Source organism: Heteronotia binoei, chromosome 12 (genome assembly GCF_032191835.1).
Source record: "Heteronotia binoei isolate CCM8104 ecotype False Entrance Well chromosome 12, APGP_CSIRO_Hbin_v1, whole genome shotgun sequence".
In the NCBI taxonomy this organism is placed as follows: Eukaryota; Metazoa; Chordata; class Lepidosauria; order Squamata; family Gekkonidae; genus Heteronotia; species Heteronotia binoei.
The window spans coordinates 2578708-2603086 of NC_083234.1; the positions used below are offsets into that span (position 1 = coordinate 2578708).

At 50.5% G+C, this 24379-nt stretch overlaps 1 pseudogene; it reads left to right on the top strand.

Moving 5' to 3' along the window:
• Positions 1 to 1003: 1003 nt before the first annotated feature.
• Positions 1004 to 24152, top strand: LOC132580667 (distal membrane-arm assembly complex protein 2-like; annotated as a pseudogene).
• Positions 24153 to 24379: the final 227 nt, after the last annotated feature.

Here is a 24379-nt window from a genome sequence, read left to right on the forward strand (position 1 = left end):
CAGACTAATAGGAAAATGAAAGAACAATGAAAGGGTTGGAGTTTTCCTCCAAACAGAGGGACTGAGAACAACAGTGGCTCTGTCTGCTCACCCCACCCCTCTGCAGCTTTCCTCTAGTGCACCTCCTTGCCTGTGTGTTCAAAATGCCCATTTGTTGTACATGGTGCCCTTTCTGTGTGAGTCCTCGCTGTGTCTGACTAGAGGCCAGCGATCCCTCCCACCTGAGAGATGGGTATCCTGGCTGGGGTTTATACTGATCCTTGTGACTGCTAGTGGGCTCACTCAGCCTTCTTCAGGGGCAGACCTTAGGATGGCCACCCCCCCCCCCCCGTCAACTGCTTTGCATCTTGGTCGGAATCAGCTACTTTTCAAAGGCACAGATTAATTTAAGAAATTTACCATCGGACTTTTGTGTCAGATAAAACAGTTTGCTTATTTCACACTTGTGTGGCCACCTGCTTGGAACTGTTTGTTCAGTTTCAAATTCTTTAATTAAAATCAACATAAAACAGATTGAAAACATCCCAAGAAGGGAGTCGCTTGATTTGCTGCAGGATATTGCTGAAGATGCGCCAAAGCAGTTAAAAAATGGGTGTCGCCGTTTGAAATACTATGTGTGTGACTAGGAGCATAGGAGTTGGGATGGCTGAAGCCTAAGGGTGCCAGCCTCCAGGTGGGGCCTGGAGATCTGCCAGAATTCCAACTGATCACCAGACAACAGAAGGCAGCTCCCCTGGAGGGCATGCTCGAGGTCTCTCCCCTCCCCAAACACCACCCTCCTAGGCTCCACCCCCAAATCTCCAGGAGAGGCAACTCTACCTGAGCTCTTTGTTTGTCATGTGGGATCCACCCGGAGTGGCTGATTTTGGCAATGGCAAGTTCAGTGATGTACAGACCTGGACTGCTCCCCATGATTTGCTTTTGTGAGGTATGGACAAGGCCTGTGCATGGCAGTAGGCTAAGTAGGCGGCCACTTGGGGCACTATCTGGCCACCCTCTCCTCATGCCACATGCCCGCTGCCCTTTGGACTTTGCCGAGGGTTCCTGTGGCTCGGGAGGCCTCGGTGAAATCGGGCGCCGTGGCAGCAAGCATGCTCAGAGCCTGGCTCTGAGCGTGCCCGCTGCCTTCCGGACTTCGCCGAGGCCTCCCAAGCCTCAGGAAATCTCGGCGAAGTCAGGGGGGGGCATGGCGGTGACGTCATCGGGGCAATTGCGTTCTTTGGGGTGTGCGTGTGCTTCATGCACGCGAGTATACTGCTTGGGGGGGGGCGGAGGTGTGGGGTTCGGCCTGGGGTGAAAAACCCCCTAGGGCTGGGCCTGGCTATGGAGTGAGCTCTGGAGTGTCACACAAGTACCCACGCTCTCTCATGTGTAACCATCACCAGGCAACATAACATTTTTACCTAAAATGCAGCTGGGATATTGAACTGAAGCCTCCCAAAAGAGATGCCAGAGCCTTCTTTCGTTTTATTGATCTCTTAATGCTTAACCGAGTAATAACTGTAAATTGGGATTTTATCTGTTTTATTATTTATTATTGTAATGCTGTATTTATGCTATGTGAGCCGCCCTGAGCCTGCTTCGGCGGGGAGCGCGGGATATAAATTAAAAATTATTATTACTATTTGTAAAGTTTAAGCGTCAAAATATTTCCGATTACAAAGTTTGTGTCTAAATCTTGCTCCTGCACTATTGCCATTTTCCATTTCATTGATGATTTGTCTGTGAAGTTGTTTTTCCTTTATGATGGTAGTGCACTTTTGTAGAAAAGCAATCATAATATTTTTAATGTATTTATTATGCTGTTGAAATGTTTATTTCATGTTTTATTTACAATATACAGGCTCCCATTTCAGCAGAAATTCTCTCCAAATGGCAAACTTGAAAACAAGATTAGAAGAGAGAGCAAAAGATAATATTTGAAAATCAGAAACAGAATGAAAAACTGACACTGAGCCCAGCAGCTGGATAAGGGGCAGAGCAAATGCCATGGGATCCAGGTGGGGAAAGGGGAGAGATGTTTCTCTTATCCAGGAAGGCAGAGCAGGAGGGGTCACTGCATCCCTCTGTCTGTAGCTGAAGAAAAGAGCAGGAGTCCAGGAGAATTGGGAGCCAGTGAAGAAGTGAGTCCCTGACTCCTGAAAGCATATTTTGTTAGTCTTTAAGGTCTTATCGGACTCTGGCTATTATTCAGGAAGCTTTTTCCTTCATGTTTCAAAGTAGGATTTATTTTATTTATTTAGAACATTTTTATCTTGCCTTTCTGTCTGATCAGACTCCCCAGGGTGGGTACACACAAAAACATTTGAACAATTAAAAACAACGCTTAGGCTGTGGTCACACACACTAAATAATGCACTTTCAATACCCTTTCCAACTGGGTTTTGCAAGTTCACACAGTAAAATCCAGTTGTAAAGTGCATTATTTAGTGTGTGTGTGATCGCAGCCTTAAAGTGAGAAAATAATCCCCATAACCAACATAGAACCATAGAGTTGGAAGGGACCTCCAGGGTCATCTAGTCCAACCACCCCCTGCACAATGCATATACCAGAGGAGGCCTGAAAACCGTTACGGGAGGGGCGGGGCGGGGAGGAGGGGAAGATGCCAAATGAAACAAAAAAGACAGGATGTCTGGCGGGGCTGCTGCATAAGAAAGACCCACCCAGACTCACCGCCGCCGCCCTCCCCGCCCCCACCCGCCCAATCCGGGCAAGAGGTTCTCTAGGTTGCGTCCTTCACACGAAGCCCCCTTATAGTGACTCCGACAGTCGGCCTGACGAGGGCAGCCTTGTCTACTCAGAGTGGCAGCAGCTCTCTCTCCGGGGTCTCAAGCACAGGCCTTCCCCGCCACCAGCTGCAGCCTGGCCCTTTTAAGTGGAGCTGCCGGGGATTGAACCCGCGGCCCGGGGCATGCCGAGCAGAGGCCCCGCCCCTGGGCGCCCTCTGCTGGCGGAGGGAGGCCTGTCGTGCCCGCTGGGGTGCTGGCGCGGCGGCCTCTGCGGCGGGGGCGGGGGCGCGGCGGCTGCCTTTGTGGCGCTGCTTCGAGGCCCCTCCAACAAACATCAGAGCTTCCATTAGCAGGGCCCGCGCGCAGCCCTCTTGCAGCCCTCTGATAAGAATAGAATTGCCGCTTGGAAAATGGATTTTTATTTAGTCGTGTGTACGTTTCTGTAAATGACCTACTCGGTGCGGCTGCCGCGAGACTCCGGGGGCAATTAGGGGGCTCGTCGGGAACCGGTTATCGGAAGGAAACAGGCGCGCCGCGATTTAGCTGGCTCATCGCCCGGGGGGCGGGGAGGGGACCGGAGGAGAAACGGCTCTCGCTAAGGCTTCCCCTCGCCTCTTCCTGCGGGTAGCCCGGAGGGACAGAGAGCCCCGCAAGGGGCAGAGGCTCCCCCTTCTGGCTCTTGCTGGCTGGGCCTCTGGTTGGGTTGCCAGCTCCAGCTTGGGAAATACCTGGAGGTTTGGGGGGTGGAGCCAGAGGAGGATGGGGAGGGGCTTCAGTGGGGCAGAATGCCACAAAGCCCACCTAACAAAGCGGCTGTCTCTGTCACCTGGAGATCAGGTGTAATAGTGGGAGGTTTCCAGCCACCAGCTGGGTGTTGGCAACCCAGCTGTGGGCTGCTTACACTGCTGGAGCTGGACTCAGCTTGCTCCTGACCAGGAAGGGCCGGTCTTCCCTGGCAGGAGGAAGGCCCAGCCTGTGGTTCGTCTCCGCCCAGCACCATGTGCCTGGCCTGCAGCAGAGCCCCTCTGGGCTGGGCAGGGCTTCTGGCCTCTCAGAGAGGGAACCCTTCTGCCTCTTGGCCCCAAGGCAAGGAGCACAGAGAGGCGACCGGAAGCGTTTGCCCCAGCTGCCCCTCCCCCTCTCATCTTGCTGCAAATGTCACATTTTAGCAACAAGTGTCCTTTGTTTGCAGATGCCAAACATTGTAGTGCCCTTAGGAGCACCTTTAAGGCCAACCAAGTTTTATTGAGAATGTCAGCTTTCGAAGAAGAAGATATTGGATTTATATCCCGCCCTCCACTCCGAAGAGTCTCAGAGCGGCTCACAATCTCCTTTACCTTCCTCCCCCACAACAGACACCCTGTGAGGTGGGTGGGGCTGGAGAGGGCTCTCCCAACAGCTGCCCTTTCAAGGACAACCTCTGCCAGAGCTATGGCTGACCCAGGGCCATTCCAGCAGCTGCAAGTGGAGGCGTGGGGAATCAAACCCAGATAAGAGTCCACACACTTAACCACTACACGAAACTGGCTCTTTCGAGAGCATGTGCTCTTTGTGTGATGAAATGTGCATGCACATGAAAGCTGACATTCTCAATACAACTGTTGTTGGTCTTAAAGGTGCTTTGTTCTGTTGCTTGAGGCCAACACGGCTGCCCCCCTGGATCTATTGTTGTCTGGCTGGCAGCAAATGAGAGTGAGGCCGATTTCGCACTAGAGCTTTAATCCTGGTTTAACTCTATCCCCAAACTGACTTTCTACACTAGAATCATAGAGTCAGAGAAACCAACTTTATGACTCTATGATTCTATGGTTTTAGTGTAGAAAGTCAGTTTGGGGACAAAGTTAAATCAGGATTAAAGCTCTAGTGCGAAATCGGCCTGAGAAACAAAAGCCATTTTCTGTTTTTTGTTTCTGTTTTAGACATTCCTGCCTTGTAAACTAGGGTTACCAACCTCCAGCTAGTGGCTGGAGATCCCCTGGGATTCCAACTGATCTCCAAGGGACAGAGATCAGTTCTCCTTGTGGAAGGAGTCACGTTGGAAGGTGGGCTCTGTGGCATTGTAGCCCAGGAAGCCCCTCCCCTCCCGAGACCCTGCCTTCCTCAGACTCCACGCCCCAAATATCCTGGTGCTGGAACCCTCTGTGTTAACCCTTTTGTCACTGGTAGGGGAGGTCCTGCCAGCCCAAAGGGCCGCTCTTTGAAATGCACAACTGTCGTAGGGTGCTTTCTCAGTGCCAGTACTGGGCAGGCCGTAGCCACTGGGGGGCATGTGGGGCACAGCCCCCCACCCAACCCCCCTGGACTGTTATGGCCCCTCCTTTCCCCGGCCCCCGCTCTCTCTGCCACCACTTTTTGGGCGGCTCTGATCTCCACTCTGTGGGCACCTCCCCCTCCCTCCCTTCCTCCCAGCACTGAACGTCCTGAGTGTGCTGGAAAGCTGGCGTAGGAACTGCCGGCCTCGGTGCAGCTTCCCCCCCAATCACGTGATCAGTGGGGGTGGAGTGTGCCTTGAACAGGGCCAGATTTAGGGGGGGCAGAGGAGGGGGGGCGCCAAATTGGACATGGAGTCCATTGTATTCTATGGGACCATAAGACACAATGGCCCCAAAGGGGGTGGGTGTCATTTTTTAATTTTGCCCCCCCCCCTCAAAAAACATGTAGATCCAGTGCTGGCCTTGAAAGAGCCGCAGGAGCTGCTCTTCACTGTTGTGCCGGGCTGGTGAGCGAGTTGGGAGGGAGGGAGGGGGAGGTGTGGCGCGGAGGGGAGGGGAGCAGGGCTGCCAGAAAAGTGGCGGTGGAGAGAGCGGGGGCTGCCAGAGAGGGGGCCCCTCTGCCCCAAACTTTTTCCATGGGCCCCCTCAACTGGAATTTTCTGGCTACGGGCCTGGTCTTGGGGGTTCTGACACCGCAGAAGTGGCCAGAGTGGCTGAGTGGGGCAGTTGGGGCCCTGGGCTCCGGTTTCGCCAGCCCACGGAAGGAACTGGTGGCTGCAGGCAGCCCAGACTGCTCTCTTCCACTGCTCTGGGGGATTTTGCTTTCTAGTAAACGACATCCGTTTGTGTGGCATCTGCTGAAATGTTGATGGGTCTGTTTGGGATGTAGAACTTCTAGCATTGGCTGTTGCATCAGGTGTTGCTTGAAGATTTCCCAGAATTCCTCCTGCTCTGCATCTCAGCACCCTTCATTCTTCAAGTCTCTGCAAAGTTACTGATCTTGTAGATGAATTCCAGATAATTTCTCCAAGAGAATCCACCATCCCTTCCCAAAACCCTGGACATCTGTCTTTGGCTGTGGCCTTGGTGCCAAGGGCTTCTTTCCTGGCAGTTCCAGAACCTCGTCATGGAAACAAAATTCTCAAAAAATGTTTAAAACTTCATAAGGGGCACCTGCGTGTTTCTCCTTCATTTCCATCTTCAGAGTTCCAGAACCTCTTTTTCCGGAAAAAAGCCCTGCCAGTACTTTTTAAAAAGCTGGATTCACTCTTTTCAAAACAAAGTATCTCTACCAAGGTCAGTTCTGTAGCACCAGAAATACATCCCCTCTTCTTCCAGTTAATATGTGCGGTTCTCCTAGGATTTAGGGTTTCCTGAAGTTGTTGGTCCTGCTCTTTTTTTATTATACCTTAAACCACCCATGCCGCCCATGCAAGTGTCCATACCACTGAAAGGTTAGAAGAGGAAGTGTAAGGTTTTATGATAGACTTCTGGGGGAAGATCTGATAACACATGGCAAGGGTGGAAACCTTAGTCATCCAAATAAGATATTAAATATACATAGTTTTGAGCGGTTTTCTGTTACTACCAACTGCCAACACCTCCAAGAAGACCGTCAAGTATAGTGTCCAGGTCATGAGAACTGATGGTATCGCTTTGCTGTGCTCTGGTTAGACCTCACCTAGAGTTTTTGTGTTCAGTTTTTGGCACTGCAATTTGAGAAGGATTTAGACAAGCTGGAAAGTGTCCAGAGGAGGATAACAAAGATGGTGAGGGGTCTGGAGACCAAGTCCTATGAGGAAAGGTTGAAGGAGCTGGGCATGTTTGGCTTGCTGGGGAGATGATTGAGAGGTGATAGGATCACCATCTTCAAGTACTTGAAGGGCTGTCATATTGAGGATGGTGCAGAGCTGTTTTCTGTTGCCCTAAAGGGCCACATCAGAACCAACAGGGTTGAAATTAAATCAGAAGAGTTTCTGGCTCAACATTAGGAAGAGCTTCCTGACAGAGTGGTTCCTTGGTGGAACAGGCTTCCTCCGGAGATGGTGGGCTCTCCTTGCCTGGAGGTTTTTAAATAGAGGCTAAATGGCCATCTGACAGCATTGCTGATTCTGTGAACTTACATTATGAGAAGGAGAGCATGAAGGGTTGCATCAGTGCTTAGTTCTCGTGGCCCTTGCATGTCCATGGAAATGCTGACCACCGCATTGGGGGAAGGAAGCAATTTTTCTCCAGGCCAGTTTTGCCAGAGATCCTGGAGGTTTTTTTTAAAAATTTTGCCATCTTCTGGGCATGGAGCAGGGGTGACTGAGGGTGCGTATGGGAGAAAGGTATTTGTGAATTTCCAGCATTGTGCAGGGGGCTGCACAGCTGATATTGCTGATCCCAGTCTTGACACGAGTGAGGAACTTTTCTAATTCTGTTCCCAGAATGGCTTGGGTCTTAGGCACAAGTTCCAGGCACACTGGACAGGCTCCTTGCTTCTACGATATCAACCCACAGCTCCATCAAAATAGTTATGTTCACCCAGTTATAGCAACACTGAGAAGCATGCTGGATTCCACAGGTTTTGCAAGCTTGTTTTGTTTCCATTTCCCCCAATAGTAGTTGCTTGCAAGAGAAGTATTTCTGTTTCTGCCTGGCTCTTTGCTCCTTTGCATTCAGAGCATGGAAGGCACCTTCAGCTGAGTTCTGATCTTTGGCCTATGTCTTCACCGCCTCTGAGGCCCTGGAAATATGAAGAACTTGTCTGAGCATAATTCCCCTCATGTAGCAGCTGTTCTCCAAGGACATCTTCTCTGGCACCACGGACTGCTCTGTCTTTTATCAGAGACTCTTTCTAATCACCAAAGACCTGGTTTTTATTGTCTCTTCTTCATTCAGTCACCTACTGATCCGTAGTCTGGTCTGATGTTCGCATTTGTGGAAGAAACTGACTCCTTTCAAAAATGTTATTTAAATGTTTGGTATGCAATATTCTTCACACTTGTCCAGTATTAATTGCAGTTTTATACTCTCGCCTTCTGCAAACCCAAAATTATTACAAATGTCCAAAGTCTCCTCTGCAGCAACATGAGCAAAAACGGAGGGTTTGCTTTTAGCCTTTTCCTCCTCCCCCGCTGATGTAGCTGCCCCTCAGAGTCCAAACCACGGCCTGTCTTTCCCCCAGCTTCTCTGCAGTGGCCCCTGATAACTGGAGAACGGGCAGTGGGTGGATGAGGCATCTTTCTGTCCACTGAGCTCCCTCCAGAGCAGGTCTGTAGCTAACCAGGGGCCCATTCGCCTGACCCCCTCACAACCCAACAAACAAACCAGCTTTAAGAACAAGACCCCTCCATGGCACCCAGGGCTCCCACCCAGGCCTTGAGGGGGAGCAGAAACCAGTTCTGGAGGGCTCACAGAACAGTTCCCCCACACAACGACTACCAGGAGGAGGAACGGCTTAAAGCTTTCCAGAATATATGCAGCGTCTTCTCAAACATCTTGTGCAGTCATCGCTAGGTCTGTCTAGAATAGACAAAAGCAACATGATCTTATGCCAGACTAGACTTTTATCATTCCTTGACACTCTAAAGCACAAGGGAATGTCTCTGAGTTGTAGATTCCCTCATGGCATTGCTGACCTTGTCACCCGGGTATGGGAAGCCCAGGCATTTGAGCTGAAGGCATCCACCCTATCTGCCTGCCCTTAGAGGGAGATGCATTTCTCTTTATATCTCTGTGAGGGAAGAGCTGGAGACTTTCCTTTAAAAAAAAATGAAAGTTGGGAATTCAAAGAACATGCTTGGCCAGTGTGGTGCAATGGTTATCATTGGCAGACACTAATCTGGAGAACCGGGTTTGATGCCCCACGCCTCCCCATGAAGCCTGCTTGGGCCCGTCACGGTTCTCCCAGAACTCTCTCAGGTGCTCCTACCTCACAAGGTGCCTGTTGTGGGGGAAGAAAGGGGAAGGTGATCGTAAGCAGTTCTGAATCTCCATAATATATATGGAAATGTTGTTATAGATTGAAGAAGAATTGCAGATTTATACCCTGCCCATCTCTCTGAATCGGAGACTCAGAGCGGCTTATAATCTCCTTTATCTTCTCCCCCCACAACTGACACCCTGTGAGGTGGGTGGGGATGAGAGGGCTCTCACAGCAGCTGCCCTTTCAAGGACAAGCTCTGCCAGAGCTGAGGCTGACCCGAGGCCATTCCAGCAGGTGCAAGTGGAGGAGTGGGGAATCCAACCCGGTTCTCCCAGATAAGAGAGCTCTGGCTGACCCAAGGCCATTCCAGCAGGTGCAAGTGGAGGAGTGGGGAATCAAACCCGGTTCTCCCAGATAAGAGAGCTCTGGCTGACCCAAGGCCATTCCAGCAGGTGCAAGTGGAGGAGTGGGGAATCAAACCCGGTTCTTCCAGTTAAGAGTCCGCGCTATCTCAGAGGTACCCACTTCATTGTGGAGTGCCTCAGGGAGCAGTTCTCTCCCCGATGCTGTTTAACATCTTTATGCGCCCCCTTGCCCAGATTGCACGGAGGTACGGGCTGGGCTGTCATCAATATGCGGATGACACCCAGCTCTATCTACTGATGGGCGACCGGGCTGGTGATGTCCCCACAAATTTGGACCGGGCATTACAAGCCGTGGCTGACTGGCTCAGGCTGAGCGGGCTGAAGTTGAATCCGGCGAAGACTGAGGTCCTTTGCGTGGGCCGCGGCGGACCAGGAGGGGAGATTACTTTACCGGCCTTTGACGGTGCGCCACTGGTACCAGTGCGCAAAGTCAAGAGCCTGGGAGTGCTACTGGAGTCCTCCTTATCAATGGAGGCCCAGGTGGCCGCCACTGCTAGATCCGCCTTCTTCCATCTTAAGAGGGCGAGGCAGTTGGCTCCCTTCTTGGAGCGCACCGACCTAGCAACTGTGATCCACGCAACGGTCACTTCGAGGTTAGACTACTGCAATGCCCTCTACATGGGGCTGCCCTTGTACCGAACACGGAGACTTCAGGTAGTCCAGAACGCGGCGGCCAGGCTGCTGGAGGGACTACCACGGTGGGAGCCTGCGCGGCCTGGGCTGCGGAATCTGCATTGGCTGCCGGTTGTATACCGTGTTCGCTATAAGGTGCTGGTTATCACCTTTAAAGCCCTATATGGCCGAGGACCTGCCTACCTAAAGGACCGCCTCTCCCCATATGTGCCCCAGAGAGCACTGAGGTCTAGTTCTCAGAACTTACTAACAATCCCTGGGCCAAGAGAAGTTAGTTTGAAGGCTACTGGGAGCAGGCCTTCTCGGTGATAGCCCCTCGTTGGTGGAACGACCTTCCAGAGATGGTGCGAGCCCTGCGGGACCTGAACCAATTCCGCAGGGCTTGCAAAACATTTCTTTTCCAGCTGGCTTTCGGGATAGAACCTGATTAACCCAACGAGCGGACATCTAGCCGTCTTGTGTACATTATGATTACAGCATTTTAGCACCTATTTTATATATTTTACCTATTTTAAATAACTTATTTGTAATTGATCTGTTTGAATTGCTCATGTTGTTTTATGTGAATCATGGGACTCCCATGTCTGTTAGCCGCCCTGAGCCTGCCTGGCGGGGAGGGCGGGATATAAAAATAAATTATTATTATTATTATTATTATTATTATTATTATTATTATTAACCACTACACCAAACTGGTTCTCTAATTTTAATATGTTTGCTAATGTTTTTAAACTGTTGTTAGCCGCCCTGAGCCTGTCGGGGGAGGGCGGGATATAAATTTGATAAAATAAATAAATAAGGTAGAGAAAAGCAGGATATAAAAACTACTTCTTCGATATATCAATATTTTGGTGTCATTTAAAGATAAAAAATGAAACCACTTATTGACAGGGGAGGAGAGGGCCTGGTCTGACTACGTCTCCTGTCTGCTCATCAAACAGAGGGCTGGAGGTGGGTGGGAGTGGTCATGTAAACAGTGTCTCAAAAGAACTGGCGGGTGGTGGGGGGGGACAGGGAAAAATGAAGTGCAAACTAAAGGCACAAAAATACACCCAGAAATCGGGATAAACAGAAGCAGTATGAGGCCAGACCTGATGGAGGCAAAAAATCCACGTAGAAAAGCCACACCAAAAGATTCTGTATGCATGCAGAAGATTTCCCCTACAAGTTGCACGTGCCAAACTGTCCAAGGAGGAGAGCAGCGTTGCAGAGATGTCCCTCCTGTCCTTTGGCCTCCACCTGCTTTCAGCAACAGCCCCTCCATTGCAGCTGCTCCCTCCGCCTGGCCCTGGGCCCGTTGTGCCAGATTTTCTGCAGCCTTGCTGGGAGATGCTGCAGCGTGTGCCGTGGGGAAGGGCTGCGGATGCCAGAGAAGCAGCCTTGTCAGCTGCAGAAAGAAAGACACCCCCCATCCGCGCACCTGCCTCTCCCCCTCCAAGGCCAGGTGAAACAATAACAAACGCACAGCCCCGCAAGTTAATATGGAGCCAGACAAGCGTTTTAATAACTGGAAAGGTTAGAAAAAACCTTCTCTCAGCTTCATCGCAACCTCTTGCCAGCAGCCTGGGAGACCCAAAGTACCATGACTGTGTATTGATTCAATTATTCTCTACAATGTAATACTCTGCATCTGCGTGATAGCAACAAACAGAGTTGAAAGACATACAAAAATAAATGATCTGAAAGTTAATATGGCTGAATGAGCAGCGCTGAATAAGAGGAGAGTGTGGCTGGTTTTTACATTGTAAAATCAATCGCGTGCAGAACAATGTCCCGACTTTCTCCAGGGAGCCTGAAGAGGACCCGGCTGAATCGATCACTATGCAAATTAATTGAATTCATGGAATCCACATTGTCGGGTAATTGATGCTTCTTATAATTACCTCTGAGTTATGAGCTTTTAGGGGGATTGCATTGATTCCTGCAAGCTGGGACATTCCTGGAACCGCAGGACGAGGAGGGTCCGTCCACTCCAAGGACTTCATAAACCGAGAGGGCCTCTGGAGCTCGCTTCTTGCCTGATGTCCTCAGAAGATGGGGACCTCGCGGAGTAGCTCCACCTCTCTACCTTCCTTTCTTCTTTGTGGTGGGGTGGGGAGCTGATCAGTCTGTTAGGGAAGATCCAGCACACTTAGAAGAAACCTGTTCCGTTGAGGAGGCCCTGACCAAAGGAGACCATTTCCTTGAGTGGGCAGAGGGTCTGGGAGGGAGGTTTGCATGACTTCAAGGGAGGAAGGCTCCTCATCTCATCGGCAGCTCAGGTGCGCTCAGGAGTCAAGCTTGGTGGGGCGTGATGGCCGACGGGGGCTCTCTTAAAATGTGGCTGAGGAATGGCTCCAGTGGGGTCCACAAAGGAGCCCTCAGAAGCCAGGATGATGGCAGAGAAATCCCAGGGGTGGTGAATGCAGGAACAATGGATCTGCTGGTCAAAAGATAGGATCTCAGGTGGGGTTTTTTGAAAGGGAAGTGATTTGGGACCTCTTGTGAGAGAAAAGGGATACCTCTTGGGATAGCAAAGCCTAAATCTGCAAGTTCAAAAATATGTATCATTCATTCATCCATCCATCCATCCATCCATCCATCCATCCATCCATCCATCCATCCATCCATCCATCCATTCATTCATTCATCTTAATGAATTGCCCCCTCCTGGCTAGTGTCAGGCTCTGGAAAATGTACAACAATATTAAATATAGACATGTAAAAATCAGTAAAGTTAGGGCTTTTTTGTAGCAGGAACTCCTTTTCCTCTTAGGCAACCCCACCCTGATGTAGCCATTGCCAATCCTCCAAGAGCTTACAGGGCTCTTCGTTCTGGGCCTACTGCAATCTCCAGGAGGATTGGCTACATCAGGGGTGTGTGGCCTAATATGCAAAGGAGTTCCTGATACAAAAAAGCCCTTAGTAAAATCAATTAAAATAACAGCTTATAAACCTTGATGGTGTCCTCTTAAAATTCTTTTGACCCAGATTTCTGGACTCTTTGTTAAGGGGGGGGGGGAAGGAAGACCCCAGGGGGCAAGAAGGGGAAGAGAGGTGCCTTGAACGGTCCTCCAGGAAGCCCTGAAGTTGTTCAGCTACAGCTCTCTCAATGACCTTACCCAGAAACAGTAAATTTGAACCTGGGTGGTAATTGGCCAGATCCGCTGGGTCCATTGGTGGCTTTTTCAAGAGCAATGTAGAACCAGGAAGACAGTGATGACCCCAAAGCATGATCCAGGATCATAGAATCCCAAACCACATTCTCAAGAAGACCCAGCAAATCAGAGCACAGTAGGCTCCATTAGGAAAGGCTCTTTGCCCTCTCCCAGAAAGCAAGTTTGGTGTAGTGGTTAAGTGTGCAGATTCTTATCTGGGAGAACTGGGTTTGATTCCCCACTCCTCCACTTGCACCTGCTAGCATGGCCTTGGGTCAGCCATAGCTCTCGTGGGAGTTGTCCTTGAAAGGGCAGCTGCTGTAAGAGCTCCCTCAGCCCCACACACCTCAGAGGGTGTCTGTTGTGGGGGAGGGGGAAGGTAAAGGAGATTGTGAACTGCTCTGAGATTCAGAGTATAGGGCGTGATATAAATCCAATATCAAAAACCTGGTGTCAGGGATGCAGTGTTATCGGGAAGACAAGAGCAGTGCCCCCCTACGGACACCTGTCAGCATCTGCCTGCCTCCGCCCCCCCCCCCCCCCCGCAATCATTGCCCGCTCTGTTAGCTTTCTTGGCAGGTCATGTAAACAAGGAAGGTTTTATCCAAAGGGATAAATAGCCTTACACAGCAGATTATTTAAAGAAAAGGGATTGGCAATGGAGCGCTGGCAGACTAATTAGATTAAGTTGATGAGCTCATCACTAATGTGGGTAATTAAGAGCAAGAGCTAATTGTGGATTGCTGGGCAGCATCTTGCTTTAACTTTGCTGCCTCTCCAGAAATGTGGGCCTGGTTGGGACTGAGAGGAAGTCCTTTGGGGTAGGGGCTCATTTGAAGGCGGAGGCAGGCAGAGCCCCTTCCCCTCTGCTCATGATTGAGGAGGGGACTGGGGAGAACTCCAGGCGAATGGTTGGAAATGAAGCACAATTGGAGTCCAGTCAGGCACCCTGAGGACCAATGCAGGTTTATCCTGGGTAGAAGCATGCACAAACAAAAGCCTACAATTAAACTTTGTTGGTCTTAAAGTTGCCACTGGACTCAGACTTTGTTCTGCTGCTGCAGACCGACACGGCAGTGCCCGCCTGGATCTAGCTTCATGCTGAAAATGAAGATGTTCAACAAGCCGTGAAGCTCAGTTATTTTCGCTGTAAGGTCCTGGGAACTGTAGTTTGGCAAGGGCTCTCTGACAGAAGCTGAGGAATGCTCCTGGAATGTTTACTGGGGACCAGGCCTTGGTTGTTCAACTGGTCAGGGGGGTTCGGTTGAATATCGCTCCACTGGACTGCAGCACCTGCTGCTAAATTTGCTGGCCAGTCTCAGGCCTGCCTGCGTCTCTCCTTGACTTGGTTCCAGGTTCACTCTCAATTAAGCAACTTCTTAAATCTTACTGGCTTTCTTGCCAAGTATCATTTTTTAAAAAAAAGCCTTTTTGAGGGGGAATGCCAGTAATACATTGACAACCAATGAGATGTAGAGATCTGCAGAACAGATTGCACAGGCCTCTCCTGAAACGCTTGACAGCATCTTCATGTGGGATGAAAACAGGAAGAAAAGGAGCAAGGAGGGTGGCACAGAAGGGACACAGAGGGTGAAAGATTTCCTTGGGAGGAAATAGCTTTCTTTGGGGATGTCACATGTCTGACAGCACAGCTGAGGTTGTCCCATGCAGGGGCAGAGCTTAGCAAGACAGAGAGCCTGGTGGTGGAGGAAGCAGCACCAGCCTGCCTCTGCCCAATGGGCAACATGAGGTGGCAGAGCTTGGATGCCCTTCAAGGGGCAGCTTGGGAGATGGGCAGCTGGGACTACTTGCAGAACAAGGGAATGGGAGCTGCCCAAGAGCCCAGCAGTAGGAAGATATGGTTGCCAACTCCAGGTTAGGAAATTCCTGCCTGGGAGGGGGTGGAGCCTGGGGAAGGACCTCAGCTGGGTATAATGAGTGGGAGGGGCTGCCTTTCCTCCTGGGCCACCAAACCATCTTGAGAATCACAGAATCATAGAGCTGGAAGCATATTTCTTCTAAGCTGAGTTAGTGTGAGTTAGCTCATTTCTTTTTTAGCCTCCAGCTCACATATTTTTGTCCTAGCTCAGGAAAAATGGCCCCAGGGCAAAACTAATGTATGCAGCAGCTCAACTTTAATGCCAGTAGCTCACAAAGTAGAATTTTTGCTCACAAGGTCCCACAGCTTAGAGGAGTACCTTCAGGGTCATCTAGTCCAACCCCCCAGACAATGCAGGAACTTCACAAATACCTCCGCCCTGCCCTGGCTTGGGCCGGGCCTCAGTGTCCTGGCCAAGCCCAGCCCAGCCTAACCTTGATTGCCCCTGCCTGAAGGCCTGTTCCTCTGTCTGCATCCCTCTTCCTCCTGTCCATCCCTCTCTCCTTCTCCTTCTTCTGGGTGCTGTCCAGCTACTGCCTCAAGGCCAGCTGACCCTTCTCCTTTGCTTCCCACCAGAATTACTTTGTGGTCCTTCCAGCATCTTTAGATTCCATTCCTGGGGTGCCCTGCCAGCCCCGCTCTGCAGCTCCACCTCTGCACCTTCTTCTTGGCTTCTGTTTCTGGGATTTCTGTACCTTCCTTGCATCTTCCGAGGGTTTCAGACTCTCTCCCTCACAGCCTCTCAATTTGTTTTTCTCATTGTCTGTCAATGTTTTGCCTGCTCCTTCTGCTGCAGTTTTTTGCGCTTGATTTCCTTCCTGTCTCCAAGGTTACACCGGGAAGCCTGCTTTCGAGCCCATCCGCTGCACACCGCTCATTTGCCCCTCTCGGACTCCTGTTCAGCCCGCGAATTTCATAACCATCCAGGCTCTTTAGCTTCTCCTCTGGGCTTCTGATCCAGAAGCATCAATATTTGCATTGTGAATGGTGGAGTGAGTCAGATGCAGGGGGCAGAATCCGTGTGTGTGTGTGTGTAAGTTTCCTTGCAGGAACCTTGTCAGAATGAATGGGACCTGCACAAGCAATCCACGCAGTGGATGGGCCTTAAAGGTGGCCATGCCTGTGGAATGCTCTCCTTAAGATTTGGGGTGGGGAGGAGGAAGTGTGAGGTTGGCCTGAGCAGTGGCGGACTGGGTCTAAAAATATTGGTTGCCAGGAGACATAGGGAGCTCACACACAACTATAAGAAATGTAGTTCATTTTTGTAAGGAATAAATAAAAATTTCAAAAAATGCATAAGTGGAAAAAGGTACAATTAAAACTTTTGCAAAATGAATATATATTTTTAGTAATTACAGTGTACATATATTGTACATTTTACTGGCAGTGTGCAGTAGATATAAATGTAAATACAGGTTGCATTTTCTCCAGGACAGCTGATCTCTGCCAGCTGGAGATCAGTTGTAAAAGCAGGAGATCCCCAGGCCCCACCTGGAGGCTGGCAACCAAGAGAGAATCACGGGGAAATGGAGCAGGGAACAAAGTACAAACCTCCATGAAAAACCAGCCTCAAAAGGATATATTACAAATGTTTATAAATAACTCAGAATATAGAAACAAATCATATAAAGTGAAACTAATGAAATAGACAAAGACCACACTCGAATTCACGCCAAGAAGATGAGAAGAGGAGTCCAAGTTGCGGCAAAGGCAGGTTCTTCTAGGGAGTCCAGTGCTCCAAGACGTCTTCATGGATTTTTAAGACGAAACAATCCAGTGCAGCAGAGCACAAGAAACGCAACAGGGCTGTACTTGCTCCCCCGTTTCACTAACAAGCTTCTACGAGCTTTGGAAAACCATCATACATTTTACAATAGAGCAGAGCTTCAGAAATCTTGGCAACAAACACTTGTATCATTTATAAACATTTGTAACATATTCTTTTGAGGCTGGTTTTTTGCGAAGGTTTGTACCTTGTTCCCTGCCCCACCTGGAGGCTGGCAACCCTAAATATGACATAAATCTTAGTTGCATTACAGTAATAATACTGGAACTTCTATTATATTTTCAAGCTACTAAAAGGTCATTAACATTTTTAACATATTGCCTAATGTTTCAGGGGCCCCACTTCATCAGGGGCCTCCAGGGCCCATTGCCATTGGGCAAGCTGAACACCCTCAGCAGTCCAGCCCCTGGGCCTGAGCCCCAGCAGGCAGCAGGGCCCAATTCTGTGCTGAGTGCAGACCTGGGCTGTGCCTAGAATGGGTCACCTATCCCTAGACTCCAGGGCCTTCCCATGGCATAAGAACATAAGAGAACATAAGAACATAAGAGAAGCCATGTTGGATCAGGCCAACGGCCCATCAAGTCCAACACTCTGTGTCACACAGTGGCAAAAAATGTTATATACACACATACACTGTGGCTAATAGCCAACACTCTGTGTCACACAGTGGCAAAAAATGTTATATACACACATACACTGTGGCTAATAGCCACTGATGGACATGTGCTCCATATTTTTATCTAAACCCCTCTTGAAGGTGGCTATACTTGTGGCCAATTTTTAAGACGAAACAATCCAGTGCAGCAAGTCAGAGCTGGCAAGTCAGAGCTGGCAACCCAAACTTCAGTGTAGACCCCAGCATGTGGCTTGCTGGGGACGCTGGAGGCACCGGACGGTTGACTCCCCCCGCCTTCCCGCGGGCTGCACATCCTGCTTTTGTTGTGGCTTTTCCAGTTCCAATTTATTACGGTCAATTGACCAGCAATAACAATATACAAAATCTCACAGTCACAGACCATAATTTCTGACTACATAAAAGCATCCTCATATTCATATTCAACGTTAAACCTTAAAAATGGCATTATTAACCAGCTCTACTTTGTTAAAAACTTCCGCTTATTTATGGCTAAAAAGCAATATTTTGCTACTGCCTGAGTTACAGACTTTGTGGCTTTTAAAAATGCCTCTTGGCTGACTGAGACGGGCTGGGAGAGGTGGGCAAAGTGGATGGCTGGGGGCTCTTTTGGCTCCAGTGTCAAGAAAAGGAAAAAGGGGACCCAGAGAGGGGCTGTCTCTCGCAGCAGAGTGCTCTGCCTTATGCCCCCAAACAACAGCAAGCTGTAGTCCCTTTTGGGGGAGGGGGGAGGGGTGTTTCTCTGATATGCTTGCCAGCCTCCAGATGGGGCCCCGGGCCTGGAGATCTCCCACAACTGCAGCTTCCTGCCAGATAACAGAAATCTGTTCCCCTGGAGAAAAGGACTGCTTTAGAGGGTGAACCCATAGAGGTCCCTCTTCTGCTCCAACCTTTCCCTCTGCAGGCTGCACTTCCAAAGCTCCAGGAATCTTCCAGCCTCAGAGTTGGCAACCCTGTTTCCTGACTAGGGAGGCCTCTTGATCAGGCAAGCAACAGATGGCGGTGTGGTGCCAGCTCTTTGCCAGCGGACTTTTATCGCTATGCCTGGGATCTGCAGAAGGAAGTCAGAGGGCAAAGAGGGGACCAGCCTTCGAAATGTGTGGAGAAAGCATCTGACACAAGGGGTGGAGGTGCAGAAAAGGGCAAGCCAGATGTGGCCAGCTGTGTCGGCCAGTCAGGACAATGGTCATGAAGTATTCTCTTAGAAACACAGCCAGTTGTTTGGGAGGTTGCAGTCTCCCTCCCTCCCTCCCTCTGGAAGAAAGATATGCAGGTGGAAGGGCTGGCTTAGAAACTCTTTTATGTTGTGCAGAAAGATTTCACTGTGTCTGAACTCGAGGGTCTTTCCCCCAGGGAGTGGCTGTGGAATGCCTTTAAGGGGCCTCAGTTGAAGGCACAACATGATGGCCTTATGATTGTATCCCTGGCCATTCAGTAACAGTAACAGACAACAGTCACCCAGCCTGGCTGCCTCACCTCTCCTGGGTTGCCAACTTTGGGTTGGGGAAACCTGGAGATTTGGGAGCGGAGCCTGTGGAGACGAGGGTTTGCGGAGGGGAGGGACCACAGCAGACATAACACCACACAGGCCACCCTCTAACCTTCATCCAGGGGAGCTGGTCTTTGTTGTCCAGAGCTTGGTTGTAATTCTGGGAGATCTCCAACCCCCACCTGAAGGCTGGCAACCCTATACCCCGACTATCTCTAAAGAAGGCAGGGGGCATTCAGAGCAGGGCCTCCAAAGATGAGTGTAGTGGTCAAGCAGGCTCACGAAGCCTTAAAAGGGATGCCAACCTTCAGGTGGGACCTGGAGATCCCCTGGAATTATAGCTGATCTTCAGACTGTGGAGGCCAGTTTCCCTGGAGGAAATGGCTGCTTTGGAGGGTGGACTCTGTGACATTGCACATTGGGGGTGGTTTCAGACAGGGCCTTGTCTGTGATGCTTGTGTGGTTCATGCCACCATGTGCCAACTTCACCAACTGTGCTCTTTCATGGAAAGGAGGTCCCTGTCCTCCTCAGGCTCCATCCCCAAATCTCCAGGAGTTTCCCAAGCTGGATCTAGAAGCCCCGTCCCCTTCCCCCCGGGTGGACCTGGCAGCCCTAGAACCACAAAAGACCACTTCCTTGGCAAATTGGGAGCCAGACAGTGTTCCCTCTAGTGAATTAACGTGAGCTGGCTCACAGTTCTTTAGCCTCCAGCTCAGACATTTTTGTCTTAGCTCAGGAAGGTTGGCCCCGGAGCACACTGATTTATGCAACAGCCAAATTGCTTGCACACAACTTAAATGCCAGGAGCTCATGAAGTAGGATTTCCTGCTTTGAGCCTCTCGGGAGAAAAATTACTGGCACAAAACTGAAGCTACTTTCACTCTCTTTCTCTGGGTGCCTCTGCGCATGGACAGAAGGAAGGTGGAGGCTGGGACCTCCTTGGTGATGGCGTCACTTCTCTGGCCTCCCCTCCCCTCCCCTCCCCCTCCAGATTGGGCTGGTGCTCAGGCACCAGGGGGTGGTTTGATTATTATTATAATTATTATATATTATGGTTTTACCACTGAAATTGCTGCTAAACATTCCCATAGTTTAGTGGCTGCTGTTCTCATTTATTTCAATAGCTACTTACTGTAATGAATTTCCCTTTGGCTGTTTTTTAATATAATTGTCATCTGCTTTGAGTGCTATGAACACCGATGTGGCCTGTGACACAAACCCACAGGCAGCAAGAGCCCGGATGAAGGGTCGGCCCCATCTTGTCTGCATGAAGCTTGTTTCTTTGCTTCCTCCTTTGGAGACTGGGGGCTGCTGCGATTGCTAATCAGAGAAAGTCACCGCCAGAGGTTCGTGGCGTCTGCTGGTGGGCCTGGGGGGAGCTCTGCTGGGGAGGGAGGGCGAGTCAGGCGGCAGATGCTGGGGAGCGGCATCACCCCCAAGCCCCTTGAGGTTTCTGTCTGACCCCTGCCAGAGACAGAGTAGAGGCCTCAGCTGTGTGGCCTTTTGTTCCCGCCCTGCCACACCAGGGTGATGCTCTGAATTTATGTTGCAGAGGGCAGGGCATCTGCTGGCTGCCGCCATGTCCTGGTACCATAAACTGGCCAGTCCAAAGGAGCAGCCCCCATCTAGCTCTTTGCATTCAAAGCACTCCCCTCATAATAGTAGAGTCATTATGAAATCAACTGTATCTGCTGATGAGTAGCTGGCTGGAAACTGCCCCAGATATGCTGGCGGGGGCTTGGAGGCTGTGGTAAGATGGTTGAAGCAGAGCCGGCTGAAATGGAATCCATCGAAAATGGAGGTCCTCCAGCTGGGCTGAAGAGAGGCCACTGTGGGAGGCCAACTCCTGGCTCTTGATGGCCTTTGACCTCTGCACCAAGGGCCAAGAGTTTAGGTGTGGTCCTAGATGCCTCCTTGTCAATGGAGGGGCAGGTCACACAAAAGTATCTAGGCTGGCATTTCCTCATCTACTCCAGGCTTGATTGTTGGCTCCCTACTTGTCCACCAAGGCCTAGCCACAGGGATCCATGCAATGGTCAGCTCTAGGCAGGAGTACTATAACTTGCTCCACCCAGGGCTACCCTGATACCTGATCCAGAAAACTCACTGGGTGCTCCACCAGGCATATGGCCAGGGACAGTGACGATAAAGAGCAGTGCCTTTCCTCTTGTGGTTCTACCCACCCCCCACCTTGATGGTGGCCACCTGCAATAATTTATTGAACTCTATTGTAGGCAGAGTGATGGTTTTAATATTGTAAAGTTATATTTTTAACTATTATGATGTATCCCCACCAAGCCCTGCTGAACAGGGGTGTGTGGGATGGAAATCAAACGAAAGAAAGAAAGAAAGAAAGAAAGAAAGAAAGAAAGAAAGAAAGAAAGAAAGAAAGAAAGAAAGAAGGAAGGAAGGAAGGAAGGAAGGAAGGAAGGAAGGAAGGAAGGAAGGAAGGAAGGAAGGAAGGAAGGAAGGAAGGAAGGAAGGACTTTATATTCATGCCCAACTTCTTAGGAGCACAATTCCCACACCTAAGCAAAGGACTCCCTGTGAAAGTTCTAGCAAAAGTTTGCTTGCAATAGAGGCCCAAAGTGCATCCCTGCCTTTCCTTCCCAGATGCTGGGAAGACTTCTGCTTGATCCAGAATCCATCTCCCGTGGTTTCTGTCCCATTGAATTTCACTAATCACCTAAATTGAACTAAATCACTGCAGAGAGGTGCAAAGCCCTTTGTAGACATTTGTTCTGTGGACAGGCCGGCCACTCAGTAGCTGGGGTAGCTTAGAGCACGCAGGGGAGGGAAGCGCATGGTGTTTGAACGAAGCCCTGGCCGACCTGTTTGCAACTGGCTTAGAAAGGGGAGGCTGTCTCCTGTGGAATTTCCACTCTTGACTGTGGACCATTAAGACAGCAAGCACGTGCAGTATTCTGTAATGCGTGAGAAGTCAGGGGTGTCCTTGAAGGGTGTGCCTGGAACCCCTTGCCTTTCCCACCCCAGGAACAGGCTCCGTGTCTGGCGGGTGGGGAAGCTCATGATCATCCAGGTGTCTCTGCATCCTCTTGTCATGCCCAGCTATGTGGGAGAAGTGGGGTTGTCATGGTGACTGGTGTTTGAGGAGGGGAAGCTGGCAGTGTCAAGCTGCCTGTGTGTTTTGTTCCAGTGGTTGGAGGGAGGGAGGGATGGACGGGTGTGTTCCAGAATAGCCCCTGCCCACCCCTCTGCTTCCCTTCTCCTCACCTTAATTGACTAGGCTGTGGGTGCTGACACTAACAGCACCTGTCAAACTCCAGTGAGCGGATGATCTGGAAACTGGTTATTAAGTCTAATAACAGCGGCTTGGTTTTCAGCTGGCCTGCTGGTAAGAGCCCCAGCGGTGGGGCCTCGAGACGTCATACTGGGCTGCATATCAAGTGCCTGATCTTGTCCAGGTCCCTGTGCGCTCATTTCCACCAAGGGTTTCTCAAGGGAAGCATCTTAGAATACCCCAACAATGGGCAGCAAAGTTCCTGCAGATGTAGATGGGACAGCAGCTGCATGCCGTGAAGCAGAAAAGCCTGAAGAAACTGGGGATTGCTAGCATTGCAACAAAGAGTAATGGCAACCAGAGGGTTGTGTGTGTGTATGTGTGTGTGTGTGTGTGTGTGGGGGGTGGATTTTGGACATACGGAAATCAAGGATTTGTAGTAAGCTGGTGCTCCTGGCTGGAATTGTCCACACAGGATCGTACGTGTTCACGCTTGAGGCTGCAAGTTGTTCACTCTGGATAAAAACTTCCACTGACCACATAACAAATGCTGATTTTCAGCCTTAGTAGCAACTTTAACCGTTTTCGCACACTGCTCACCTCGGAGTCACATCCCTCTCCACTGCGCAGCGTCTGCTCGGATTTCCCACCATCTGCGCCGGAGGAGCAGGAAGAGTTGCGGCTTCTGCGTCACAAGTGCAAATCGCTAAAACCCAGTTTCCATTTGTGACGCAGAAGCCGCGGCTCTTCCTGCTCCTCCGGCGCAGATGGTGGGAAATCCGAGCAGACGCTGCGCAGTGGAGAGGGATGTGACTCCGAGGTGAGCAGTGTGCGAAAATGGTTTTTGTTTTCACAGTCAAGGGGAACTCAAATGTGACATCATGAAAGAGCATTTTGGTTTGCTCCCAAGCCTGTCATGAGGTCACTTTGTGTCCTTAACCCCCTCCCCAAAACTCGCTGGTTGGGTCTGCATCTGGCAAAGGCTAGAGATGTAAAGGCCGGGGGGGGGGGGAAGGGAGGGGGGAAACATGTTGCCATTTTTCTTGGCAAGAGGGTGTTGAAGGGGGGAAGGCTTGACCTTGCGGGGGCTGGTGGGACTTAAAACTTCTCAATAGCTCTCTGGCATTGTTGCCTTTCTTTTAGAGCCACAGTGAGCTGCCCATCCCAGGAAGTGCGTCGCTGCTGCTGCTATTAGCCGGCTTCCGTTCTATTTAACCTGGCTTGGCTTTCTGCACCATTTTAAAAATTCTATTTTAAATTTGCTCGAGACAAATCCCATAACGCAAGTCTGGTCCAGCTCTGGCATGGCAGACATCTGCCCTCATCGCTGCATGCTTGCCGGCAGCAGAGCAGCCATTCAACCGGCCCTGGCACCAGCCTCCTGAAAGGACGGATCCTTCCATATTTGTACAACCACTTCTACGACTTGGAAGCCTTCATTGATTTTGGCACGAAGCTGAAAAGTTGGAAGGTGGAAGCAAAAAACAATCACTAGCTCAAAATCCAGGAAAACTCTGGCAACGAGACGGCAGCTGCTGCTGCTTTTGCCCTGATGCTCAAAGGAGGTGTCAGGTTCCAGGGGCAAACAATGGTACTGAGAGCCTAATCTAAAGTGATATCGTGTGGAACTGGGACGTTACCTAAGAGTCCCCTTGGAAGCGATCGACTTCAGCGACTCAGTCATCAGCTGCGATGGCCTGGGCTGCCTTGTACACCTGAAAGCACTGAAACATCTCGATTTCAGCTGGTGCCCCAGCATAGACGACTGGTACCTGAGTCGGCTGCACGTCTTCGGGGACACGCTGGAAGAGCCGTCCCTTGCGGCTGCCCCCGGATCACCGAGAGGGGGCTGGGTTGCCTTCACCATCTGGAAAGCCTCAGATGCCTGGACGTCTCCAACCTCCCCTCTGTCCCCTACAAAGGTTTGGTTCGGATCTTGCTGGAGGAGATGTTGCCCCAGTGGGAGGTCGTTGGGATCCACTACGATGAAGAACTTGCTCTGCCCACTGAACCCAATGCTCACCAAGGTAAAATAGAGGAGATGCAAGGAGCAGCCTACATCCTGAAAACCTGAGAGAGCCCTGCATGAGTGGGGCAGGTGGAGGGTTGAGAGAGGTTTTCCCTTCTTCCCCCTTCTCTCCTTGGATCCCTCATTGCACTCAGGTTGCTAAGAAGGAATCAAGAATTAACAAAAAATTGGGTAATTCTGAACTACCCCCGGACTTCTGTAAATTAGTATTCCCAACGGTCGCCCTTATATTCCAGGGCTATAAGATCTGTTGGTCCTGGACAAGAGGCCAT